We start from the raw sequence: 11,625 nt of genomic DNA on the forward strand, positions 1-11,625 counted from the left end.
GGGTTCTCATCAGCGTGGGAGAGGAAAGAAGGCAGGTGGAGTCTGTCCCGGGTCAGGGAAGTCACACAAGCATCCCAAGCAGCTGAGACAACAAGAACCCACTGAGGAGAAGAGGCACATCAGAGGAGATGGGCCCAGCAAGCCCATGAATGAAAAAGTTGGGGAGGGTAGCAGAGGCCAGTTTCACAGACAAAGCTTTTCTGAAGGGTGGAGGAGGCAGGAATGAGAAGCAAGGTGGTGAGGCTCAGAGCCCCTGAGACAAATGAAAGTATTTGCAAGCCCATGGCAAAGAATGTGAGGAGAAATCAATAATGTCACCCAGCGGTGGGAGGTCACAAACCCGTGTCAGCAGCGGCAGAAAGACTAGAAGGAGACAATGCAGGTGGGCATGTTCAAAGGCTGAAGAGAAACAGGCAATAGAACCGCTGTCTCAGATTTCCCCTGCAGAAAGGTCCTGAAGATTAAGTCATGACATTTGAGACATAATTTAACATCACAACTGTGATTTATACTCTGTCCCTTATACATGACATTTGAGACATAATTTAACATCACAATTGTGATTTATACTCTGTCCCTTTTTTTTTTTTTCTTGGTATTTAAAAGATTTAATACAGGGGAAAAAAAGTATTATATAGTGGTACCAGTTCTTAATACAAATTAAGCATAGTTTATATAATTTCAAAAGTTATTCACATTATTTTCAATACCACAGTTGTACGGAACAAGTTCTTGACACACACAAAATTTGTATAATTTCAGGTATATAAAAACAAAAATTTAAACATAGGTCATTCAGAAATTTGGAAAGTTTTAAAATGCATGGAGATATGTACAACCAAAAGGAGAAAACAATGTATGTCTGTACATATTTTAAAGAAACAAACTGATCTGACTCAAACTTGTCACACTCTCAATCAAAAAAGTATACATAACTGGACTGAAGGCAAGCTAGTGGACTAAAACAGTACTAAATATCATAGCATCATAGCTTAGTGCTTTATGATTTGCAGCCCATTTCATTTTATCTTTATAGTTGCTTGGGGAAATCAGAAGAGCAGGTGTCATCAACTTCATTTACTGATGAAGGAATGAAGTCCTAAAATGATTGAGGGACTCACCTAGGTCACTCTGCAGTCAGGGACCCAGGGAAATAGATGTGTACTTGGTGACCAGAGGACCCCCCCAGGTTCTGCTACTAGGTCGACCCAGGAATTCACTGCTTTTAAAAAATTACCACTTTTTAAAAAATATAATGAAATAAATATATTCACATGACTTATCTTTCCTTACCACTATGATTTCTTACACAATTAAAATTCACGAGTAATATTTATGTGAATAAAAACAAACTAAATGCTGCAAACCATTGTGAGAGGGTCCATTGTATTACTCTAATTATAGAAAGAAGAGTTTGAAGGAGGACCTACAAGATGGCCAGGAAGTAAGATGTGGAGATCACCTTCCTCCCCACAGATACACCAAAAATGCATCTACATGTGGAACAACTCCTACAGAACACCAAAGAATGCTGGCAGAAGACCTCAGACTTCCCAAAAGGCAAGAAACTCCCCACGTACCTGGCCATGTGGCTGACAGGGTCTTGGTGCTCCAGCCAGTGTCAGGCCTGAGCCTCTGAGGTGGGAGAGCTGAGTTCAGGACATTGGTCCACTAGAGACCTCCCGACCCCTTGTAATATCAATCATCGGGCACTCTCGCAGAGATCTCTGTCTCAGTGCTAAGACCCAGCTCCACTCAACGACCAGCAAGCTCCAGTGCTGGACACCCCATGCCAAACAACTAGCAAGACAGGAACACAACCCCACTCATTATCAGAGAAGCTGTCTAAAATCATAATAAGTTCACAGACACCCCAAAACACACCATCAGATGCAGTCCTGCCCACCAGAAAGACAAGATCCAGCCTCATCCACCAGAACACGGACACCAGTCCCCTCCACCAGGAAACCTACACAACGCACTGAACCAAACTTAACCACTGGGGGCAGACACCAAAAACAATGGGAACTATGAACCAGCAACCTGCAAAAAGGAGACCCCAAACACAATAAGTTAAGCAAAATGAGAAGACAGAGAAAGACATAGCAGATGAAGGAGCAAGACAAAAACCCACCAGACCAAACAAATGAAGAAAATAGGAAGTCTACTTGAAAAAGAATTCAGAGTACTAATAGTAAAGATGATCCAAAATCTTGGAAATAGAATGGAGAAAATACAAGAAACGTTTAACAAGGACCTAAAAGAACTAAAGAGCAAACAATGATGAACAACACAATAAATGAAATTTAAAATTCTCTAGAAGGAATCAATAGCAGAATAACTGAGGCAGAAGAACGGATAAGTGACCTGGAAGATAAAATAGCGGAAATAACTACTGCAGAGCAGAATAAAGAAAAAAAAATGAAAAGAATTGAGGACAGTCCCAGACACCTCTGGGACAACATTAAATGCACCAACACTTGAATATAGTGGTCCCAGGAGAAGAAGAGAAAAAGAAAGGGTCTGAGAAACTATTTGAAGAGATGATAGTTGAAAACTTCCCTAACATGGGAGGGGAAATAGTCAATCAAGTCCAGGAAGCACAGAGAGTCCCATACAGGATAAATCCAAGGAGAAACAAGCCAAGACATATACGAATCAAACTATCAAAAATTAAATACAAAGAAAAAATATTAAAAGCAGCAGGGAAAAGCAACAAATGACATACAAGGGAATCCCCATAAGGTTAACAGCTGACCTTCCAGCAGAAACTCTGCAAGCCACAAGGGAGTGGCAGGACATATTTAAAGTGACGAAAGGGAAAAACCTATGACCAAGATTACGCTACCCAGCAAGGATCTCATTCAGATTTGATGGAGAAATTAAAACCTTTACAGACAAGCAAAAGCTAAGAGAAATCAGCACCACCAAACCAGCTTTACAACAAATGCTAAAGGAACTTCTCTAGGCAGGAAACACAAGAGAAGGAAAAGACCTACAAAAACAAACCCAAAACAATTAAGAAATGGTAATAGGAACATACATATCGATAATTACCTTAAATGTAAATGGATTAAATGCTCAAACCAAAAGACATAGACCAGCTGAATGGATACAAAAACAAGACCCATATATACGCTGTCTACAGGAGACCTACTTCAGACCTAGGGACACATACAGACTGAAAGTGAGGGGATGGAAAAAGATATTCTATGCAAATGGAAGTCAAAAGAAAACTGGAGTAGCAATTCTCGTGTCAGACAAAATAGACTTTAAAATAAAGACTATTACAAGAGACAAAGAAGGACACTACATAATGAGCAAGGGGTAAATCCAAGAAGAAGATATAACAATTGTAAGTATTTATGCACCCAACATAGGAGCACCTCAATACATAAGGCAAATGCTAACAGCCATAAAAGGGGAAATCGACAGTAACACAATCATAGTAGGGGACTTTAAGACTCTATTTCACCAATGGACAGATCATCCAAAATGAATATAGATAAGGAAACATGGGCTTTAAATGACACATTAAACAAGAGGAAGTTAAATGATATTTATAGGACATTCCATCCAAAAACAACAGAATCCACTTTCTTCTCAAGTGCTCATGGAACATTCTCCAGAATACATCATAACTTGGGTCACAAATCAAGCCTTGGTAAATTTAAGAAAATTGAAATCTTATCAAGTATCTTTTCAGACCACAATGTGATAAGACTAGATATCAATTACAGAAAAAAATCTGTAAAAAATACAAACACATGGACGCTAAACAATACACTACTAACTAACCAAAAGATCACTGAAGAAATCAAAGAGGAAATCAAAAAAATACCTAGAAACAAATGACAGTGAAAACACGATGACCCAAAACCTATGGGATGCAGCAAAAGAAGTTCTAAGAGGGAAGTCTATAGCAATACAATCCTACCTCAATAAACAACAAACATCTCAAATAAAAAACCTAAACTTAACAACTAAAGCAATTAGAGAAACAAGAACAAAAAACCCCCAAAGTTAGCAGAAGGAAAGAAATCATAAAGATCAGATCAGAAATAAATGAAAAAGAAATGAAGGAAACAATAGTAAAGATCAATAAAACTAAAAGCTGGTTCTTTGAGAAGATAAACAAAATTGATAAACCATTAGCCAGACTCATCAAGGAAACAAGGGAAAAGATTCAAATCAATAGAATTAGGAATGAAAAAGGAGAAGTAACAAGTGACACTGCAGAAATACAAAGGATCATGAGAGGTTACTACAAGAAACTATATGCCAATAAAATGGACAACCTGGAAGAAATAGACAAATTCTTAGAAAAGCACAACCTTCCAAGACTGAACCAGGAAGAAATAGAAAATATAAACAGGCCAATCACAAGCACTGAAATTGAAACTGTGATTAAAAATCTTCCAACAAACAAAAGCCCAGGACCAGATAGCTTCACAGGTGAATTGTATCAAACATTTAGAGAAGAGCTAACACCTATCCTTCTCAAACTCTTCCAAAACATAGCAGAGGGCGGATCACTCCCAAACTCATTCTACGTGGCCACCATCACCCTGATACCAAAACTAGGCAAAGATGTCACAAAAAAAGAAAACTACAGGCCAATATAACTGATGAACACAGATGCAAAAAATCCTCAACAAAATACTAGCAAACAGAATCCAACAGCACATTAAAAGGATCATACACTATGATCAAGTGGGATTTATCCCAGAAATGCAAGGATTCTTATATACACAAATCAGTCAGTGTGATAAACCATATTAACAAACTGAAGGAGAAAAACCAAATGATCATCTCTATAGATGCAGAAAAAGCTTTCAACAAAGTTCAACACCCATTTATGATAAAAAACCCTCCAGAAAGTAGGCATAGAAGGAATTTACCACAACATAATAAAGGCCATATATGACAAACCCATGGCCAACACCATTCTCAATGGTGAAAAACTGAAACCATTTCCAGTAAAATCAGGAAGAAGACAAGGATGCCCACTCTCACCATTATTATTCAACATAGTTTTGGAAGTTTTAGCCACAGCAATCAGAGAAGAAAAAGAAATAAAAGGAATCCAAATCGGAAATGAAGAAGTAAAGCTGTCACTGTTTGCAGATGACATGATACTATACATAGAGAATCCTAAAGATGTTACCAGAAAACTACTAGAGCTAATCAATGAATTTGGTAAAGTAGCAGGATACAAAAGTAATGCACAGAAATCTCTTGCATTTCTCTACACTAATGATGAAAAATCTGAAAGAGAAATTAAGGAACCACTCCCATTTACCATTGCAACAAAAAGAATAAAATACCTAGGAATAAATCTACCTAAGGAGAAAAAAGACCTGTATGCAGAAAACTACAAGACACTGATGAAAGAAATTAAAGATGATACAAACAGATGGCGAGATAAATCCTGTTTTTGGATTGGAAGAACCAACATTGTGAAAATGACTATACTACCCACAGCAATCTACAGATTCAGTGCAATCCCTATCAAACTACCAATGGGATTTTTCACAGAACTAGAACCAAAAATTTCACAATTTGTATGGAAACACAAAAGACCCTGAATAGCCAGAGCAATCTTGAGAAAGAAACACAGAGCTGGAGGAATCAGTCTCCTGGACTTCAGGTTATATTGCAAAGCTACAGTAATCAAGACAGTATGGTACTGGCACAAAAACAGAAATATAGATGAATGGAACAGGATAGAAAGCCCAGAGATAAAGCCACACACATATGGTCACCTTATCTTTGATAAAGGAGGCAAGAATATACAGCAGAGAAAAGACAGCTTCTTCAATAAGTGGTGCTGGGAAAACTGGACCGCTACATGTAAAAGAATGAAATTAGAACACTCCCTAACACAATACACAAAAATAAACTCAAAATGGTTTAAAGACCTAAATGTAAGGCCAGACACTATAAAACTCTTAGAGGAAAACATAGGCAGAACACTCTATGACATAAGTCACAGCAAGATTCTTTTTGACCCACCTCCTAGAGAAATGGAAATTAAAACAAAAATAAACAAATGGGGCCTAATGAAACTTAAAAGCTTTTGCACAGCCAAGAAACCATAAACAAGACACACACACAAAAACCCTCAGAATGGGAGAAAATATTTGCAAACAAAGCAACTGACAAAGGATTAATCTCCAAAATATACAAGCAGCTCATGCAGCTCAGTATCAAAAAAACAAACAACTCAATCCAAAAATGGGCAGAAGATCTAAACAGACATTCCTCCAAAGAAGATATACAGATTGCCAGCAAACACATGAAAGAATGCTCAGCATCACTAATCATTAGAGAAATGCAAATGAAAACTACAATGAGGTATCACCTCACACCAGTCAGAATGACCATATCAGAAAATCTACAAACAATAAATGCTGGAGAGGGTGTGGAGAAAAGGGAACCCTCTTGCACTGTTGGTGGGAATGTAAATTGATACAGCCACTATGGAGAACAGTATGGAGGTTCCCTAAAAAACTAAAAATAGAACTACCATACGACCCAGCAATCCCACTACTGGGCATATACCCTGAGAAAACCATAATTCAAGAAGAGTTATATACCACAATGTTCATTGCAGCACTATTTACAATAGCCAGGACATGGAAGCAACCTAAGCATCCATCTGTAGATGAACAGATAAAGAAGATGTAGCACATATATACAATGGAATATTACTCAGCCATAAAAGGAAACGAAATTTAGTTATTTGTCATGAGGTGGATGGACCTAGAGTCTGTTATACAAAGTGAAGTAAGTCAGAAAGAGAAAAAGAAACACCATATGCTAACACATATATATGGAATCTAAAAAAAAAAAAAAATGGTTCTGAAGAACCTAGGGGCAGGACAGGAGTAAAGACACAGACATAGAGAATGGACTTGAGGACATGGGGAGGGGGAAGGGTAAGCTGGGACGAAGTGAGAGAGTGGCATGGACATATATACACTACGGAATGTAAAATAGATAGCTAGTAGGAAGCAGCAGCATAGCACAGGGAGATCAGCTCAGTGCTTTGTGTCCACCTAGAGGGGTGGGATAGGGAGGGTGGGAGGGAGATGAAAGAGGGAGGGGATATGGGGATACATGTATACATATAGCTGACTCACTTTGTCATACGGCATTGTAAAGCAATTATACTCCAATAAAGATGTTAAATAAAAAAAGAGAGAAAGAAGAGTTTGGAAAATGACTTGTGCAACTGCAAACCAGTAGTTACAATAGAAATTCAGTTCTTTGCTCCTTAACCTGCTTCTTTGAAAAGAGTCAGCACATAGTTGTGTGCTGGGGAAAATACTTTAATTCCAACCCTATCGTAAATATTTCCTCTTATAAGGGCTCATGAGCGCTGGGCTGTCTTGGAATCACAGAGATCCCTAGTTTTTTGTTTTTTTTTTTTAATAGATCTTTATTGGGGTATAATTGTTTCACAATACTGTGTTAGTTTCTGTTGTACAACAAAGTGAATCAGCCATATGCATACATATATCCCCATATCCCCTCCCTCTTGTGTCTCCCTCCTACCCTCCCTATCCCACCCCTCTAGGTTGTCGCAAAGCACCAAGATGATCTCCCTGTGCTATGCTGTTGCTTCCCACTAGCTATCTATTTTACATGATAGTGTATATATGTCGCTGCTACTCTCACTTCGCCCCAGATTCCCCCTCCCCCAGCATGTCCTCAAGCCCATTCTCTATGTCTACGTCTCCATTAGTTGAGTTTCTCTTTGTGCTCATGAAGGAGGGGCTGCTTGGCTGGATTTTCATCAGCAAGTAAGCAGAAGTGTTCAGTGTGAAAAGGAGTACAGAGCAGTGGGCTCTGCCACCACCCGTCTCATTTGCAGCAGAGGAAGGAGAGAATTAGGGCAGGCTACTAGGTCATGGGAGTGCAGGAGGGAAGCTTCCAGCAAGAGAGGGTGAAGTTCAGTAAGTGTTAAGCCCCAAATGAGAGTGCCCACAAAGCTCTTGACAGCAGGGACCAGGTGGCAATGACCATGCAAAGGTGACCCATACCTTAAGGTGAAGCACAGGCAATAGGAATAAGGGCATTTAGAGGGGGCTGTGCCTTGGAGGAGTCTGGGAAGTGTCCACACTTCCAGGAGTGGCTTGGATGTGCTCCCCGAAAGTGGTAGAGGAAAGCAGGAAGGCAATCCCAGGGTAGAGATGGGGAAGCTGGACTGCTGCATGTGTGCAGGCAACACTGGGACAGCCGGGCTGGCTGGCTGCGATCAGTGCTGGGAGTAGGGGACACACGTTTAGAAAGATTGTTTGGAGTATATTATAGGAAATCCAGGGAGGTAGCGTGACCCTCAAGACCACCACCAAATCAGGAGAACAAAACATTCATCCAACTCTGCCACCACTGGCCATGTACTCATGGTCAAGTCATTCTCATTCTCTCTCTCTCTCTCTCTCTCTCTCTGTCTGTCTCTCTCTCTCTCCTAGCCTCACTCCTATTATTTGTGTAACAAGGTGGTTGAGAAGATCATCACAATAGTCACTATTAGTCAGGCTTTGCTCTAACATGTATTAACTCAATCCTCCAATAGCCCTGTGAAATAGGACCTGGGATTATGCCCATTTTACAGATGAGAAAACTGAGACACAGAGAAGAAGTAACTTCTCTGAGTATGCACAGTTAATCAGGTAGGGGAGATGGAATATGCAATCCTTTATTCTGCCTCTTGAGCTCGTGTTCTTATCCAGTACTCCATGCTGCCTCTTCAAAATCCTCTCAAATCAGCACTAAATTTAAGCATAAAATTTAAAAGAGCTGCCATCTCCCCTGAGCAAAAACAGGACACTGGACCCTTTTTCCCCAAATGACAAAGTCATGCCTCCCTCATGCAACCTGGGATCACCCCAGACTCCTGCCCTACCCAGGAGAAAAAGTCTGCTGGATGAGCCCTGGAGGGTGGGAGCATTAATGACTGTCACTTCAGCTCTTGCAGAATTTCTGTTTCAACCATGACTGCTTAAACCATGCCTGGATGCTGTCCTTGTCATAAGGACTGATTGTCCTTGTGCTCCAATCAGTCAAGCAGACTGAGGAGTAATAATAAAAAGCAATTATTAATATGAACAAAGGCAATAGTAATGAAAAGAATGATTGAAGAACCTCCCAAGGAAGACAGGGGTCACAGAACACAGAATCATAAAATACTGTGGTCAGAAGGTTGCTTAGACATCATTCAACCCACCTTCTTTGTGTGTCTGATGAAATTGAGTTCCAAGATGCTAGTCCCCTGCCTGAGGTCACATAGCTCATAGAACCAGCACTCTGACTTATACCCAATTTCCTGAGTCTATTTATTAAAGATCGTGCCAGAAAAAGACAGGTGTCTTCTTTTCCAGTCCTACAAGAGTGACTCTTGCGTTCCCAGGACACACAGTGTTGCTGGCTTGGAGAGGGTGAGAAGTCTAGAACCACTGCCTCTGTGAGCTGAGAGGGGCCTCAGACCTCCACCCCACCCATAAGTCAGCCTACGGAGAGTTAAAAGTCAAAAGCTCCTAGCCTTGAACCCTCGGCCTCTGTGTGGTCCTGTCCCAAGTCCAGAAAGTTTTCAAGTTCTGGCCTTTGTCCTTAGAAAAAGGGGCTGCAGCACCCACAGTCCTTAGGACTTTCTCAGCTCTTGACCCTTCCAGGACCTCAAACTTCAGAAGGATGGTTTTCAGTGCATTTCTCAATATGGAAGATCACTTGTGTTACGCTCAGAGAACACCTTCTCCACAAACGAAAAGGCTGCATTTGCCCTGGCCTCAAGTAGCCACGTGAATTAGACATATTAGTTCAAATCTCTGGGGCCCCCTTTCAACCATAGACTAACTGGACTTAAAAATGAATGATATGGGACTTCCCTGGCGGTCCAGTGGTTAAGACTTCGCCTTCCAATACAGGGGGAGTGAGTTCGATCCCTGGTCAGGGAGCTAAGATCCCACGTGCCTCGTGGCCAAAAAATCAAAACATAAAACAGAAGCAATATTGCAACAAATTCAATAAAGACTTTAAAAAATGGTCCGCATCAAAAAAAATCTTAAAAAAAAAAATGAATGATACCTTCCCTGCCTCCTGGGAAGTACCCAGGGCCTCTCTTGCCCTGGCTGTGCCATCCTCCCCACATTGAGGTGCCCCTTCTTACTGATGAGTCTGGTTCATCTGCCCCTGCCAGCCCAGGAGGCACCAGCCTTACAGGAAGACCTAGAAGGATCTGACCTGAAAATCATATAACGAAGGCTGAAATGTCAGCCACCTCTCTCTAGGCTCCCCCCGTCTCTATTTCTACTCGGTGACCCTTAGCAAGTGCTTACTCTGCTTATCAGTTTATCTGCATCACTCTGAGTGCATTCCTTTAAGCTAAGAAGGAAAAAAAAATCACAAGAAAAGTATATATAGACCACAGTATCTGGTTGCAACTACTTGAGATAGTTACAAATATCTCAGGTGAGAACGTGGAGACAGTTGCCCTGGGACAAATGCTCTCCATCTCAGTCCTGCCTCAGCACCACGCTCTGTTTTCACCAGCTCCCACGGACATTCTTATGTTCTGCTTCTTTCTCTTTCTTTTTTCTTATATTTTCAAAGCCTGGTCTCATTCCAAAAAAAAAAAAAAAATGGAAGTCCTTAAACTGACGTTGTGCTCCAGTCTGCATGCTGAGAGGCTGTCCCAAATATCTGTTGGTTTCTTCGCAAGTCATGGAGACCACCCCACTGTGGAACCCTCAAGCATCTTCATCCGTGTAATGCCTGACCTGTCTGCTTCACCATCTCCCTTCCACCTGGACATTAGCAGCTCTCCCAGAAAACATAGTACAGTCTTATTTTGAATGAGTTGGTGGCCAGGTCAGTCCATACTCCTTCCCTAGATTAATTAAGTCATATTTTTTTCAATGAATATGCAGCGTTCACTGGCATTGACACAAAACTTGCTTTGTCCGAGAGAGCTTTCTCTGCAAAGACGCCTACCTTTCTTGCTGCTTGGTTTCATTCCCTGAGAGTATCCTGCTGATGGTTTCTCCTCTGCCCCATCTTCATCCTCTAGTCTTCTCTTCCCCCTCACAGTGTGATACTAACTGCACTTTCTGGAAGAAAAAATCAAGTCTTTTTTTTTTTAGCTGAGCACAAAAGGGAAGAATGTGTAGGGACCAAGGATTATTTAGCAGCTTACTTCTTAAAGGAATCAGAGCAAATTCTCATCTGCCTGTCTCAACATTTCTCTTAGAATAAGAACCCTATGGCTGAAAGGAACTGGGAGGAATTATTCTTGCCTCGGGGCAAGACCTCCCTGTGACCGTATCAGACAGCTGGCCTCCGCTTTCTGAAGTTTCTTTAGGGATGGAGCCCTCAGTAGTTTTCCTTTAGCCTTCCGTCACAGGCTGTCACAATTCTGGCTGCAGGAAGTGGTTTCTTAACATCTGACTTTCATTCCTGGGGCATCAACACCCCCCCCCGCTCAGCCTCTGATACTCACAACTTTCCATCACTCTCTCATCCTGGGGCGGGGGGGGGATGTCCCATCAGCTTCATCTGGTAGGACCTCAGTCTCCCAGGAGAGGAGCCAGCCAGAGCAGGGATGGGAGGGAGGGTGGGAGC

At 41.2% G+C, this 11,625-nt stretch overlaps 1 long non-coding RNA gene across 2 annotated transcripts in view; it reads right to left on the reverse strand.

Annotated features, from left to right (window-relative positions):
• The window catches only part of LOC309631371, a 107,675-nt gene extending 96,110 nt beyond the window's left edge, over positions 1–11,565 (reverse strand). The window contains exon 1 of one of the 2 annotated variants that reach the window (XR_014246220.1): positions 10,999–11,565. This is a non-coding gene — a long non-coding RNA (uncharacterized lncRNA). The remainder of the gene's footprint in view (positions 1–10,998) is intronic. The other variant, XR_014246221.1, reaches the window with a different exon arrangement.
• Positions 11,566–11,625: the final 60 nt, after the last annotated feature.

The sequence above is a fragment of the Balaenoptera borealis genome (assembly GCF_965194805.1).
Source record: "Balaenoptera borealis genome assembly, chromosome: 6".
Lineage (NCBI taxonomy): Eukaryota > Metazoa > Chordata > Mammalia > Artiodactyla > Balaenopteridae > Balaenoptera > Balaenoptera borealis.